The following is a 17,010-nucleotide window of genomic DNA, read 5'->3' on the forward strand; positions in this document are numbered from 1 at the left end:
ATGATCATAATACCCATTTTATTGGATATTAAAAAGACTAATTAAGTCCATAAATATAAAGCACTTAGTAAGTGCTATCTTAAATGTCAACAGATATATTGATTACTATTGTTTGGAAGTTAAGTAAGTTAGACTTACTTGTGTTCAATATGATACATATTTATAAACTTGTGTTAGGTATAGTGGAGGGGACAAGGATGAATAAGACAGTATATGTGTAGGAGACAGACATTGATTCAACTAGCTAAAATATAAGGTTGACTGTGATCTTAGAATAGACTTACAGAGGGGAAGACACATTACAGGCTAGAGGTGGTAGTATGGTTGACAGACTAGTTAAAGGATAGGTTTAAACAGTTAACCTGTGTTGCAGATTCCCCTTGAACGAAAATATTCCCCATACACATAGTCCAAAATTCCCGATTGCACTTTCTCATACAGACCAGTATTCTACCACTAAAGAGACACTTATTTGAGTTCAGAAGCTTTTAAACAAAAGTATCCTAGGAGGGAAAGGGTATAGACTGTTAGACTCATTTTCCTACTTTTTATCCATGTTGATTTTCCAACTATCTTCTAAATCTCTGTGTTCTTTCATATCACTAGTATTTTGAAAATGTAATTCTCCCTGCCTAGAATGCACATTTTCTCTCCTTTCCTACCCACTACAGACTTTATCTGACAAATTTGCACTTGTCCTGTAAGACTTATGGTGAGCCTGGTATGGTGAGTCACCTTTTCCATAGGACTCTCACAGTGCTTTACGTCTGTGTCTTTTAATACATTTATTAGACCACATACAATAATTTTTCTATCCTAGTCAGTGAGCTACCTGAAAACAAGAATGCTATCTTATCCATCTTGGATTTCCTAAAAATCTATTGTGTAGTGCTTTATTAAAAAAAAGTTTTTGACTTCCCAAACTTTCAAAAAATAATGTAGATATTACTAGATAAGAACTTGAAAAATAGTGTATGTAGCACAAAACAGTTTGAAGAGATTATAGGGCACAGTCACAGATAAGCAAAATTTTTAGGAATGCCACATCTACGAAGGCAATACAAACAAGACTCTGGTAACCTAGGCATGAGGGGAAAGGATTCCAGATGGTGGATGTTACTGCAGATTTTTGTGGGTGAAGTAAAAATCCCAACTACTTACTTCTCAATTTAGCCAGGGCAGGTTCTGAGAAGAAGATCCTCAAATGCAGATTAGGATCCATGCACTCCAAAAAGCCATCCAATATACCTTGGAGTAGAATATATTTCATTCTATTATTTCCTTCTCACTTACTCTCTTTTCTGTCCAGAAATGTAACTAATTTTCTAAACATAACTTTAAAGTTTTGTGCTAATTATTTTGTAAGCAATTTTATACAAAATTTTAAGCAAAATGACCATTTTTCTCATTATCAGTTCAAAATATGACTTTGTATCAGATCAGTCTGATGATAGATGTGACTATAAAGAGAAAAATCATACAAAGATATGTAAGGAAAAGTGTCAATACACGGTCCCTGGTCCCATGGAGCTCTCAGTCTAGTGTGATGCTATTATTTTCATAGCATTTTATAATTAAGGAAATATTTTCATATGATATGTCTGATTTGACGTTCTTTCCACAGCTTATTTCTTACCATTATCATTTTCTTTTTAACAGTTATGGAAACTAAAGGTAAGGGATTAAACGACTTAGTTGAGCACACAGCTATTAAGTAGAAGAGAATGGATTTGAAAACAGGTTGCCTGACTACAAATCACATTCCCTTTGAACTTCATTTTTTTGTGAAACTCATGACCAAATTCCCTGCCTTCAGGGAACTAAGTGTAATATTGAAGACAAAAATGTTTGTTGTGGATCGAATTCATGCTAGAGGTATGTGCAAGGTAGAAATAAGATCCAAAGGGGATGAGTTATATTGGTTGGAAGTGAAGTCAGAAGAAAATTTCCAGGAGGAGGTGATGCTTGAGCTGAATTTTGAAAAACAGGTAAGTACTAGCTAGAGAAAGATTGAGAAATGAACATTTGGTGCAGAAAAGGTCAAGTGTACATGTATACAGAGGTGTGAAGTGACAGGATGCAGTTAGGGAATTAGAAATACTGCAGAGTGACTGAAACAGAGACTAGAGGATTGGAAGATGAGTGAGAGGTAGACAGATGCTCCTGAAGAAGCTGAGCTGGTCTTCCTTTTTTAAGGACATGGGGCTCTTAAAGAAGTGTGATATGATCAAATTTGTATTTTGGGAAGATCATTCAGATAGCAGAGTAGATAAGTGATTAGACGGATTACAAGGTTGGAGACCCAGAAACAAGAAAAGCAACCTAGCCTCCAGGGAGGAGGGAAGAAGGCTTAAAGTATCACAATGGCAGTGTAACAGGAGAGGACAGGACTGAAAGATTAGGCAAGTTAAAATCTATAGAACTTGATAAATGTCTTTATAACTGAGGTGGGAAAGATAGAAAGTCTATGATAATTTCCAGATTTCTGGCCTAGAATACCAAATGGATGATTTTGCTGTTTACAGAGGTAGGAAATTTGAGCAGGTCTAAAGTCAGTTTAGACTGGTATATTTTGGTGTGAGGTATCTTTAGGGTTCTCAAGGGTAGTTGTCTAACAATCATTTCTTGTGGAGAAACTAATAGAACAAATATGTAGGAGTGCAGGCTGTGAAGCTAAGGACTCGCATTTAAGCCCTGCTCACCACCTACCAGCTGTGACATTAAGCAAATTTCTTAATACCGTAAAATCTTCTGTTCACTGCTAGGAAAAGTGGGTTAAAAATAATTTGTTTAGAAGAGTTAATGCGATCACACACCTCAAGTGGATTGTCTGCTCCTTAAGGATAGGGACAGTATCTATTTCATTTAATTCTGTGTATGTGTGCTTGACATACAGGAGGGACTTGATAAATACTGACTTAGCTGAATGACCGAATTCACAGAGCCTCTTGTGTAGTAGGTACTCAACAAATATGTAGTTATTGTATATGGGATTGGAGCTTAGCAAAGAGTGCCTGCACAGAGAATGCATATGTAGAAATGATTCAGAGTAGTCAGACCACACAGTGTGTGCACAAAAGGAATCCCTAAGGAATGGAAATTTTAAAGAGTAACTGACAGAAAAGGAATCTGTGCTGTCATATTCTTGACTTTGCCCAGATGCTCAACTTCCACGTTCATCAACTCTAAAGCTCCTAATATCAAGTTTGGTTCCTGGGGACACTCCTTCTTTCATCTGTTAACACTAACTTAGCCTGGTAGATTCTCCCATGACAGGAATTGGTCAAACAAGGGGAGTTTCCACTTGCAGCTGCAGATCTTTCTTCAGGCAGCCTGCTGCCAATCTGTTTTCTGAGTCGCAGAATTTTACCAACAATATTCAAGATGCTGGGGGGGGGAGAGGTGGGGTGGGAGTGGTGGGGTTGAATGGGACCTCACATATATATATTTTTTTAATGTAATATTATTACAAAGACAATAAGGTCTCTTGAAAACATGAAAAAAAAAAAAAAACAATATTCAAGAGTGTCATTGGCTCTCAGGGAAGCATGGAGAGCACAGACATGTTCAGCTGCTCCTTCTTTGTGTTTCTGTATATAGCAAGCTGTAGGTGTTTCCTCTATTTGGATACATCGCACAACTAACTTCTGTGCCACTGCTATTAAAAGGGAGACAGCCGTGATATCTTAGATGGGAAAATCGGATTCGTTTCATGCTATTCTGGATTATAGTTTCTAATTAGATCAGAGAAGGTGACAACATGGGGGGGAGGGGGAGTGTGGATTTTTCTTCCTGCCAGCTGAGTCTGTCCCTTTCACGTGGGTGACAGAAAAGGTTGTCCTTTGCTCTGTTAGCACTGCATGACAGATGCTTTCTCAGGCTTTCTGTCAACGGCTGGTCGTTTGGTATATTCTCACCTGTTCTCCAATCACAGACAAACAGTCTTTCTGATATTGCAGTGATATCAACAACAGGAACAACCATTTTCTGGACTTTCATTGCATTCCAGAATATGAAGAGAAGACAAGGAGATTAGGAAGGGAGAACAGTGAAGGAGTTATTTGTCAAGATCTAAGTAAAAGTTGATGGCCTGTCTTAAGGCAGGGGAAGTAGGATTGGAGAGAAATGAAGGCATTCAAATGTAGAAGGAGTTATGTATTTCTAATATAAATATCATTGCAATGTCAGTGCTAGAATGGGGTTTGAGCAAGAGGGAAAAATCAGTGATGATTTCAATTCTCTGTTTTAGAGAGCTTGACTTTGCCCCTCCCCACCCTACCTCTGATAATTTTAAACTTCCCATGCATGTACTTTATGCCCTTTTACTTTTGTAGCATTCTTAGTATTTACGATTTCTTGTAGAATTTCAATGTTAACTGCTGGGTTGTACCTACAAGACAGAGACCCCATCTTTCTTGTGTACACAGTGTCTTCAGCTGCCGGTGGAGTGAATAAATGACATTCATTTATGTGGACACAGAGGAAGGAGCATGGTTTAGGAGTTGGATGAAGAATATAATTACAGGGAGCCCATGAAACCCATGTAGTAGCAAGTCTAAGAGAGCAGTCTGGGCTCAGGAGAAAGTTCTCCACTAGACATATATATATATAGAACAGGGAGCCATCAGCATTTAGCTAGAAATTGAAACCATTACATGCTATGAAATCTATGGATAATTTTTAGGTTGAGAAAAGATAGGTCCAAATATGAGGAACAGTAGGGATTAAAAATAAAGAAACCAAAATATCTTTATGGAAATTAAATATCTCTTAATTTATTTTTTATATTTTTATTTTTAAAGAAGCTTTAGATTACATAAATGTTACATCAAAAATATAGGAGGGAGCGTAGGTGGCTCAAGCTACTGGGTACCATCTCCCTCCCACATGAGAGGTCCCGGGTTTGGTTCCCAGTGCCTCCTTAAGAGAAAATGAGCACACAACAAACAGACACAGAGAGCAGACAGCAAGTACAAAATAATGAGGGTGTGTGTGTGTAAGAAGTAAATAAATAAAATATATCTTTAAAAAAATATGTAGAGAGAAAGGATTCCTATATACCCCACCCCCTCCCACTCCCACACTTTCCCACATTAACAACAACTTTTATTAGTGTGGTACATTTATTACCATTGATGAACACATATTGAAGCATTGCTACTAATCATGGACTATAGTTACTTTATAGATTACACTTTGCACCACACAATTTTATAGGTTTTGACAAAATGTATAATGGCCTGTATCTGTCACTGCAGTGTCATCCAGGACAATTCCAATGCCCCCCAAATGCCCCCATGTTATACCTATTCTTCTCTCTCCCTCTCCTCAGAACCTCTGGTGGCCACTGTCTTTATATCAATGATCCAAGTTCTTCCATTGCTAGAATAATGTCTACTTTAGTCCTTTGTTGCATCCCCCCTTATGTTTGTTCATTCCTCAGTCTTGAGGATTTTGGGATGGTGATGCCCATTCTGTTTTTGATTGAGAGGGGACTTAGATCCCATCGGGCAGACGGATGGAACTGCCTTGTTTGATTTGGGCGAGTCCAGTGAACTGGAGATTAGGTGTCACAACTCTGCTGAGATTCAGGGCTCAATCGGCATATGAACACACCAAAGATTTAAGTCTCTGGGAGATGTATTTAAGAAGTATAGTGCTAATTATACATTCAAATAAAAGGGGCAGAAGAATCCTGGGTAGGGAGATTATAAATGAGTCTAACTCTGTTACAATGGGGAGCATATATTCTAAAGTAAGGGCCGCTAATGGGGTGCTGAATTCCTGAGATTGTCTGCTCTGCCTATAATGTCTAGATGTCTCTAGAGCCCTCAGGAGTCCTGCTGTTTGAAGTATTGTTTACCATAGCAGTCAATGAGATACTGCTGAGACATGTATAAGCAAAATCTCTGGAATCAACTCTTGACTCACTTTAAAATCTCTTAGTCATATAAACTCTTTTGCATTTACTATTTCCCCCTTTTGGTCCAGTGCTTTTTCCAGATTCATTGCTAGTCAGTACCTGCTAATAATCTATTGGTGTCAGGAAGACTCATCCCCAGGAATCATGTCCCACACTTGGGGGAAGCTAATGCATTTATATGCTGATTTTGGCTTAGAGAGAGGCCACATTTGAGCAACAAGACTTTCAGAAGGTAACACTTAGGCAATATATAATACTAGGCTAAATTTCAATTTCCCTAGAAAAGGTTCATAAGTACAACCATCAAAACAAGGGCCTGGCCTAACGGTGTCTCCTCCTTCACTAGGCACTGCCCATGTATTTGGGGGATTCTTATCATTCTATGAGAAAATGTAGCAGGACTTCCCCAGATGAGAAATCAATATTCGTTCAGTTATTGTGTGGGTCTCCACCCACTGAGACAATGCCCCATGAACACTTAAACAAATTCATATGCCATAGAGACAGGTTTTCTGTCTACTAAGTTTAGTAGAAAAAGGGAAGTGTTTAAGCTGACCTAAAATGACTTTTTCAGTATGTAGATATTATGGTCTCTGAGAATTTGGGTTGCAATATCCTAGAAGACCTTGACCCTAGAAGCACAGTGTTTTTCTATTTAAATTTTCATGCTTCCATAAGTCTAAGCTACATACATATAACCCAAATTGTTTAGCCTAGTGAGAGAGGAATGGGGCAGCATTAATACCCAGCCACCATGACAGTCATATCTGAACCAAAACACAAAATATCTTCAGTAATCCTGACCTTTGAAACATCATCTACACAACCCTTTTCAAAACAAACTCATTACCAAATGCCCTGTGTATCCAGCTGGCGAAACTGATGCAGGGAATAATAAAGTCCACACCAAAGAGCTAACAAAGCATGGCGAAATAATCAAGGCAAAGATTTCCTGGCAAAAGATCTCCAAAGAGCAATCATCTCTGCCCTGACATGCTGCAGGTGTGCACACTGGACATGCCAGCAAAAGGCCTGATCGCTATACTGCAAAAGAGGAGCTCTGACTCTTCCAGCTCCCTGGAATATTGCTACATTGAATCCAGACTGATATGGTAGCAGACAGAGACTGAATTGTTATTTGCAGGACTTCAATTCTTCTGGGCATAACATGGGGTTTGGGAGCAGGGATTATTTGACTCCTAATGTTTAAAATTAATTTTTCTTTCTGAACATCTGCTAAAGGACTAAACACATCACACCGAAAGTTGATTGTGGCTATATGTATTCTAATGGGCCCATATTCCTTAAGAAGTTTGCAGAGCCAGAAATGAAATTTGTAAAGAAACTTTACAATAGTCAACTCTTTCAGGCTAAAGAGAATTATTAGGTATTTGTGGATCACATATACTTGTCTGAGTACTGATTAAAATGTGGAAAGATTTTGAATTTTTTATGGTACCTTTGAGTCACAATTTAAGTATTTTTGTTCTAAAACCATCATGTACAGATCATCACACTTTCACCCAAAGAAGCCCTGATTGCATTCTTACTGAGCCTCACAATCAAGACTAGTAATTAAAAGGTAGGAGAAGCAAACTGTCCTCCTACTACAAAAAGCAGGACAGAATTAGGGCAGACATAGTTTTTGGAGGAAACTAAAGATCTTTATGTCTTTGTGAAAGAAAAATAAGGTTTCTACTTTGCATCTCCTTGATTCATTCCTACAATAAATGATGAACTACAGAGTCTAAAATTAGAGAAATAAATTATTAATATGTACATTAATTAGTACTTGCATTCATTCTGCAAATCTCTTAGAGCAGTGGGAAAGACAAAAACTGATTTCATACCTCTGGTATCTTCATCAGTATAAATAACTTGGGGAGAAAAAAATTTCATATGTAGTGGAAGCTCCCATGATATGTAAAACTTTTAAAAATATGTCTGAAGATAAATGTAAATCTAGCTTAGCATTGTCATTAGGGTTTTGCATACTTACTTACTTATTTTCAGATACATGTGATGAAGTGATATGGTTTGAGAAGAATCTAAAAAAATATATTTCTAAATTGAAAATGATCTTTAATGTCATCATATTAGCAGTATAGACAATTTTGTAAATTCTCATTCTTTCATATCTTCAGAAGAGAATCACACTTGAAAGTCAGATTTTATATTATAGACATTTGTTTGAAACCCTAAAAATTATTACCAAGATTTGTTTTATGTTACTCATAGAATTTCATAAAGTACCTTTTATCAACTTAAACAAATATATTGTACTCTCTAAGTGCCCTATACAATATGGTCTAACTGCAAAATACAAGAAAATTGTCCTTTACCTCCCACTTTGCCATACCTTAGAAAGGACAGAACACCAAATCACTAAGGCCAAGGAAGTCAAACCTAACTAAAGGCAGTTCTGGGCCATTGTCAGTTTTTGAGTAGTCTAACCTAAGGGGATCAGACACAGAGGCAGGACTTTATTGCAGCTGTGTTTCTCAGGGTTCAGCAGTATAGCAGCAACAACACAGAAAAATCTATCTATCATGATGGCAAGGATACTGGAGGTAGGAAAAGTATTGGGAAAAAACCTAAAGAGGTGGTTGATGGTTGTGGTAGTTTGAAACTGAATGTACCCCCAAAAGATCATGCCTGTAGGGCTAATCAATTATGTGGGTATGAACCTATCATAAGTGGGACCCTTTTATCAGATTATATCAGTTAAGGACCTTTGATTAGATTACTTTGTTAAAGCTTGATGCAGGGTGGGTCTTGATCCTCTTACCATAGTTCTTTAAACGAGATGAACTCTGAGAGACAAATAGAGTAAAGAAAGACCTGGAACAACTAGCAAGATGGCGGTGGAGTAAGGCACTCCTAGAGTCAGTTCCTGCTACAGGGCCGTTAGTAAACACCCAGAGCTATCTGAAGCTAGCTGAAGCACCTGTTTGGGAGTTCCAGGAGGCCAGAAGAGCAATCTGCAACATCCTTGAAGGACTGGAAGGAGGAGACTGCCATCTGCAGAGGAGATTCATAAGTAGAGGGCTCCATACCAGGAAGGCTGGTGCCCATCCTCCACTGGAGGCACAAGCCGCCTCAGGAATAGTTCTGCTACTGGAATTGAAAGCTCCACTTCCAAAAATTGGGGGAGGAAGAGAAAGTTGGGCACCAACTTCAGCTGCTGAGTAAATTCAACAGGCTAAAGTATAATCCTGAGAAAAGCTAGAGTTTGAGCCTGTCCAAGTCAGAAAGAGGCCAATAGCCACCATTTTAACTCTGCAGCTGGCATGAGGAGAAACAGGTCAGACTGAAAATCACAGTGCTGGTGGGGACCAGCTTCTTTCCATCCAGATCAGATTGCAGCTCTAGCCTAGGCCCCAGCCCCACCTTCAGCAGGGAGGAAGCTGTAGGGACCTGCCCCAGCCTCTCTGAGAAATTACCAGCCAAGCCACAGAGGCGGGTGATCATCCTACTCTAGCAGCATGAGCCACCCTAGGAACTATTCTGTGACCGGAATTGGAAGCTCCATTTCCCAAAAACAGGGAGGAGGAGATGGTTGGCTGCCAATTTCTGCTGCTGACTGATAGACTCTGCTGGTTAAGATATAACCCTGGGAACAGCTGGGGTGTGAATCAGCCCAAGTCAGAAAGAGGCCTGTGGCTGCCATTTTGACTCCACCTCCAGCCTGAGGGAAAGCCTGACTGACCAAAATTCACAATGATGGTAGGAATCAGTTTCTTTCACCCAGATTGACCTGCAGCCCTAGCCTAGGCTTCAGCCCAGCCTCTGGCAGGGAGGATGCTGGTGGGCCCTGCACCAGACTATCCAGGTAACTATAGGTACCTTTCATTGGCAAAGACTGAAAATCCAATGTCTACCGGGGCAACCACAGTCATCTTTGCAGTCATCTTGGAACTGTACTGCATAGATTGCTGCTCACACCTGCAGCTCCATACCTGCCCCAGGCAGGGGAGAAAGGGATGTGAAGCTTCATCAGTCTCTCTGGACAACTACAGCCTAGGCCTGCATGACTTGGATTATTCCACACAGCTGTGACTCCGTCCCTACCCCCCAGCAAAGGAGAAAGTCGAGAGAAGCTTCATTGACCCCTGGTGTAATGAGGGCAGCTGGAACCTCCATTTATAGCACCAATTATAACCTTGGTTCCTACTATATAGCCAGCAAGGGAAAAAGGGCAGGAAGCCCTAAACTAAAAAGAAAAACTGCACCCAGAATAAATACTCTAGTAAGCCAGATGCCAAAACACCAACAAAAAATTACAATCCATACCAAGAAACAGGAAGCTATGGCCCAGTTAAAGTAACAAGATAAGCTCCAGATGACATAAAGGAGTTGAGACAACTAGTTAAGAGATGTTCAAACAAATCTCCTTAATAAATTCAATGAAATGACTAAAGAGATTGGGGATATTAACAAGACACTAGATAAGCACAAAGAAGAATTTGAAAGCATACATAGAAAAATAGCAGGTCTTATGGGAATGAAAGATGCAATCAATGAAATTTAAAAAACACTGGAATCATATAACAGCAGATTTGAGGAGGCAGAAGAAAGGTTTGGTGAGCTTGAAGAAATGACTTCTGAAAGTGAACATACAAAAGACTGATGAAGAAAAGAATGGAAAAAATTGAACAAGGTCTCAGGGAATTAAATAACTGCAAAAGGTGTGCAAACATATGTGTTATGGGTGTCCCAGTGGGAGAAGAGAAGGGAAAATGGGCAGAAGGAATATTTGAAGAAACAATGATAGAAAATTTTCCAACCTTATTGAAGGACATAGATATCCCTATCCAAGAAGTACGATGTACTCCCATCTGAAAAAAATCCCAATAGATCAACTCTGAGACACATAGTCATCAGAATGTCAAATGCCAAAGACAAAGAGAGAATTCTGAGAACAGCAAGAGAAAAGCAATGCATAACATATAGGGATACCCAATAAGATTAAGGGCTGATTTCTCACCAGAAACCATGGAGGCAAGAAGACAGTGGTCTGATATTTAAGATACTACAAGAGAGGAATTTCCAACCAAGAATCTTATATCCAGCAAGACTGTTTTTCAAAAATAAGGGTGAGATTAGAATATTCACAGATAAACAGAAACTGAGAGAATTTCTAAGCCAGAGATCAGATTTTCAGGAAATACTAAAGGGTGTGCTAGAGCCTGAAAAGAAAAGACAGGAGAGAGAGGCCTGAAAGAGAGTTAGAAATGAAGATTATATCAATAAAAGTAACTAAAAATGTTGAAAGAGTGGTTAAAATAAAATATGACAGATAAAACTCAAGTAGTAAGGAATAAACTTAACCAACGTAGTAAAGCACTTGCATTCAGAAAAGTGCAACTCAATGTTAAAAGAAATTTAAAAAGGCTTAAATAACTGAAGAACATTCCATGTTCATAGACTGGAATACTAAATATCTTTAAGATGTCAATTCTACTCAAATTGATATGCAGATTCAATGCAATCCCAATTAAAAAAATTTTGAAACATAATCATGGAATTTATTTAGAAGGGTAAGGGGTCCTAAATAGCCAGAAACATCATAAAAAGGAAAAGCAAACCATCATCTCCAGACTTTAAATCGTATTACCTTGGTATAGTGGTAAAACAGCATGATAGTGGCATAAAGACAGACACATAGACCAAGGGAACAAAATTGATGGTTCAGAAACAGATCCTCACATGTATGGTCAAGTGATTTTTGACTAGCCTGTCAAACCCACACATCTTAGGTATAACAGTCCATTCAACAAATGGTGCTGAAAGAATTGGATATCCATAGTCTAAAGAAGGAAAGAGGACCCCAATCTCACACATTATCCAAAAATTAACTCAAAAGCAATCAAAAACCTAAAACTAAAAACAAGAATCATAAAACTTCTACAAGAAATTCTAAGAAAGTATCTTCAAGACCTATTGGTAGGTGATGGATTCTTAAAGGAGGTAAGAGGATGATTGAGATAGACTACTGATATTTAATGTATGTAGAAGTTTTAGTTAGCTTTACTTTAAAAGTGTGGAAATGTATAGAGCGTATTATAACACATAGTGAATAACAGCTAGTTTATACATGGGGATGTGACTGAAAACGGTAGTCTAGGTATGTAAATGCCAAATGACAGAATGCTAGAGACTAAATTTAGCAACTGAATAGTACAGTAAACCAAGAGGTGGATAAGAATTGTGGTTAATGGAACAGATGCAAGAGTGTCCTTTGTGAACTAGAGCAAATGTGCATCACTACTGCAGGGTGTTGGGAATATGGAGAAGAATGGGAAAAATACAGCTGGTGTGATCTATGAACTGTAGATAGCAGTAATAATATAATATTCTTGCATCTATGTGAAAGATGTACTGTGTTGATAATGAGGCAATATGGAAAATGTGAGCCAAATGTACACTATGGACATGGTAACAATCAGACAATATTATCTTATCTGTAGCAAATGTTGCACCACAGAGTAGTGTGTTGATGGAGTGGTGCTGTTTGAGAATTCTGTGCATGTGCATGATTGTTTTATAAGTTTACAACTTCTGTCATAAAAAAAATATTTAAAAAATAATAAGGTGGGTTGGGGGGAAAACACTCCACATGTAAGATAAGGACTATGATTAGCAGTAAGATTTTGACAATATTCTTTCATAATTTGTAGCAAACATCTCACGAAAATGCAAGGTGTTGGTGGAGGATTGATGTATCGGTCCCCTGTATGATGTTATGCATGTTTGCTTTGCAAGTTCACGACTTTTACTATACACTTAATTGTTTCTGCATGTTCATATATAAGCTATCTAAAGATAATAATAATAGGGTTGGTTGGGGGAAAATATTTTGGATAGTAGTAATATTTTGACAATGCTCTTTAATCATTAGTTAAAAGGGTTTAACAACAATGCAAGTTATTGGTGGTAGGGTGAGTTATGAGAGTCCTGTATGATGTTATATATGTTGTTTTGCAAGTTCACAACTATTATTATATACTTAGTGTTTATGTATGTTTATGTATGAGTGATATACTTCAATAAATTAATTAAAAAAAAAAAAAGACCCAGGAACTCAGGAGGAACCCACAGAAATAGATAGAAAGCCACAAAAGCAAGAAGCTAAAATCAATGGAACCTAAGAGAGAGAAAGCCACAGAAGGAGCAGCCAGAAGCTGAAAGCAACAAGCCTGGAGGAGAAGGCAGAAACAGGCAGATGCTGCCATTCTGCCCTGCCATGTGACATTGAGTCCAAGATTACCTGCCACCATGACTTCAGAGAGAGAGCTTTGCCTGATGCCTTGATTTGGATATTCTTCTCATCCTTGGTACTGTTAGCTTATAATGTAATAATCCCCACTGTAAAAGCCAATCCATTTCTGGTACATGGCCTTGGCAACCTTTAGCAAACTAAAATGATGGTCAAGGTACATTCTAGATCAGTGGGAACATGAACTGGAAGTGAGAAACAAAACTCTGGTTGAAGAGCAGCAAACTGACCTTATGAATGGAAGCTAAATGGAGAGGTTATAATTTGTAATACTCTTCAACGCTCAGGGCTTGGTACTCCCAGGCACATGAGAAAAGTCATTGAGAAAAAGGAATAGTCCACGACTTCCAATTAGTATAACAGAAATGAAATGGAGCACCTGATATGCTGCTAGTGTGGGTTCTCAATGTTCACAAACTAAGAAGAGATGTGATTAGTATTAACTACTATAAGTCTATTTTTGCTTGGTGCAGGTAGGGACAGACAGAGCAGATGGAAATTGACAACCTTTAAACATCTCGAAATAATGTGCTATAGCTTCTAAAAATGACTTTGAAAAAAATGTTTCGAATATAATTTGAGCCAAGGTAATATCACTGGAATCAGTCTTCAGATTTGTAACTCTACTACTTTAAGTGCCATATGGTCTTAGTGTATAACTTCCAACATATTACTTAAATAATCCAACCATTATCTGTTTAAGGTCATAATACTTATGTCTTTCTGCTTATGCTGGCAGGGTTCTAAATTCTCTGCTTATTCAAATTTGAAATTTGCTATAAGGAATGATAGGTTTATTATGACTACAGGCACAAATCTAATTCATAGTATCCATTATGCTATTGGGAGTAAACATAAAAGCATCTTCTGAATTTGATCTGCTCTGTTTCCTAAGCTAAGATTTCTAATATTGAGGAGACCAAGGTTTTACTATTATATTACACCAAATGAGTTCTACATTCCATAATTTCTCCCTAACCCCCTGTATTCACTGTGAGCATGTCCATCTTCAAAACTAGATTTTAAGCTCTTTTAGGTGTACATTCCATGTTTCATTGAAATGTATAATCTCCACATAATCTAGGAGGGTGTTTTGTATTTGATCATTTTTAGTTTGAAAAATTTTAGGGCATATGAGAATTAACATGGATCTAAGTGTTCTATGCCAATGCACAAAGAGAAAGAGGGAAATGTGGGAAGACTGGGTCACATCTTACAATTCTGTACAGGCTGTTTTTCTAGGCAAGTCAAATAAACAGCAGCTGTTTTCCTGAAAGAGCCATGCTACTTGTGGCTCAGTAGCTAAACTACTGTGAGTTTTATAAGAAGAGGGGGTCCTTACATGAGCTAAAATTGTTGCAGTGACGTAGCTGAAAGCTACCTTACAAGGCCTGTTTGCTGTGGGTGATCATAAGAATAGTGGTAATCTGAACCAGAAACAAAAAGAATTATTGATAAAGCAAAGACCAATAATCAATCAGTAAGAATTGTTGATGAGCTGAGGCTATCTGTGCCAGAGGAAGAGGGCAAAGCTGTCCTCGCCAGAGTCCAGGAGCTACTGATATTCATGTATACTGAATAAACTTAGGTGCTACTGGAAGTAGAAGGGCAAGAAGTTGTGCTACGATAAAGGTGTGAGAAAGAATTTTTTGTGTTTAAGTTGCTTCAATCAGAAAGCAAATATTATTTTAAAAGTTCATGCAAAACAAAAAAATAGAAATACCTACGAGAATCAAGTGGCATTGACATTGATATTTAGCTAAGTCTTCAGACTTAGGTACAGAAAAGACAAGCAGGGTCTGTATGAAGAAAACATCAAAGTAAAGAAAGAAGAAAACAAAAACAACTCTGAGAAAGAAACAAAAAAAAACCATAACTCTCTTTCAGCAGTGCCTGATAATAAAGCACTGGAGTTCCATTTTCATTCCCTGTCACCTAACTCCTTAATGAAATTAGAGTTCTTAATGGGTTTCAAGGTATATTTGTCATTTTATTTTTATTTATTTGTTATTTCAATTTTTCTTTATTATCCTTCAGTTTCTCTCTCCTTTGTTTTCAAAGCCACTATGCTTTGTTTCTTCTAAAAGAAAATAGAAAATAACTATGCTTGACTTAGCTTTCTTAGCACTGTTGGAGCAGATTGAAAATGGATTATGAAGTTGTTTATTCATGAAGGACCAAATATCCCATTCTTTGCTGAAATGACAGCTTTGGCTAATTAATTATATAGCAGGCATTCCTGCTCCTTCTGTGGGCAGAGTAGCATAGCACAAGAAATCCTACTCTTAATACATACTATAAGGACAAACTATTAAACAGATGTGCATGTTTTGTTTTTGTTTTTTTTGTTTTTCTTAAACAGTCTCCTCCCTCATCCTTTTGCTTAGCTCTCTGGAATCTTGGCTAATGTAAATCTAAATGGGCATTAGTACTCACCTCCGATATAGAATGAAATGTTTCTCTCTGAGAATTTTATTGTTTCCTAAGCTTTCAGTTTCCAATGTATCTTTGAATTTTTTACCTCTACCCTTGAAACAATCTCCAGCTTTCAGTTTATGTCAAGAGCTCACCCTCTAATCAATCTCTCTTGTCTCTTCTGTTGCAGAAATTGCCATAGTAGGAGGGTGGATATAAGATTAGAGCTTTAATTTCCAATTCCATATGCTCTTTGACCATGTCCTAAGGAAGTCATGAGATTTCAGTATACTGTTTTTAAGCAAGCCTTTGTTGTAAATAAGGCTGGCAGATGGCCACAACACCTGGGACAATTAAGCCCCAGGGATGGATGAATAGTTTCTAAGGCAAGCAGAATTTTCCATCTGCTCAAATGGTACTTTAGGGGTTTAAACAAGCCAGTATTGGCTGTTCAGGGTATATGCCTTACACAAGCCTACTTTTCTGTCCTCAAAATACTTCCTGGCTGTCTCCCTAAAAAGTGGAAAAAGCAGTAAAATAAATATTTACTCTATTTTATAAGCATTTTACTGTTGTCAATGGAAAACTTTTCCCCTTGGGGTTTTCTTTAGCAGCAAGATCAGATAGTTTCCATGGACTTCTACTCACATTTTAATACATGTCTTATTTTGGTTTATTCTGCTGTAGAATATTCTAAAGCCAGAATTAAATACTAAAGAATAAATTCGCCCATTTAAAAGATACCGTGTACCATGTAACAGATTGTGGCTACCAAGATTCTGAGTCAATGCTTCCTCTCCAAATGCCCTGTCTTCCCTTATGCCCATACAACCCACTAATTCGTTTTGTAAAATGGAATTTTACCAGATTGGTTATTAGGAATATCTTATTTGGAAATAGATTATTATTTTGAAGTTGTGTTTCTTAGGATAAAACCACAGGAAATCTTTCACGGATTGGGCAGGGTTTTTGTTTGTTTTATTTTTTCTGTTTGAGAATGCACAATAAGTTGGCCAGTACAAGGAAGCTCCTACATCCCTGCAAACTTTAGTCACATTGCCATGTAATGTCATTGCCAAGTTTTCAAAAATGAGTCTGGACTGCTATTGCAATTCACCACTGTTCCGCCTCCACGGCAGATGGTGTTCGCTTATGCAGAGGACACAGCTGAAAGTACGTTGTGGAGGTGTCATTCCACTGTTAAGATTTGGGATTTTGTTCCTCTGAAGGACTAGTATGCTAAAGAAGAACAGCTTCTCAGTCTTCTTCACTTTCCATCAGTGGCTGATGTCTCCCTTTCTCCTCCATCCAGACCCCTAAGCCCCAGCATCACTTCTGAATCACAATTCTTATTTTCTGAACATTTTTTTTTTGGTAAGCATGTTGACTTATA

This window comes from Dasypus novemcinctus, chromosome 12, assembly GCF_030445035.2.
Source record: "Dasypus novemcinctus isolate mDasNov1 chromosome 12, mDasNov1.1.hap2, whole genome shotgun sequence".
Classification (NCBI taxonomy): Eukaryota; Metazoa; Chordata; class Mammalia; order Cingulata; family Dasypodidae; genus Dasypus; species Dasypus novemcinctus.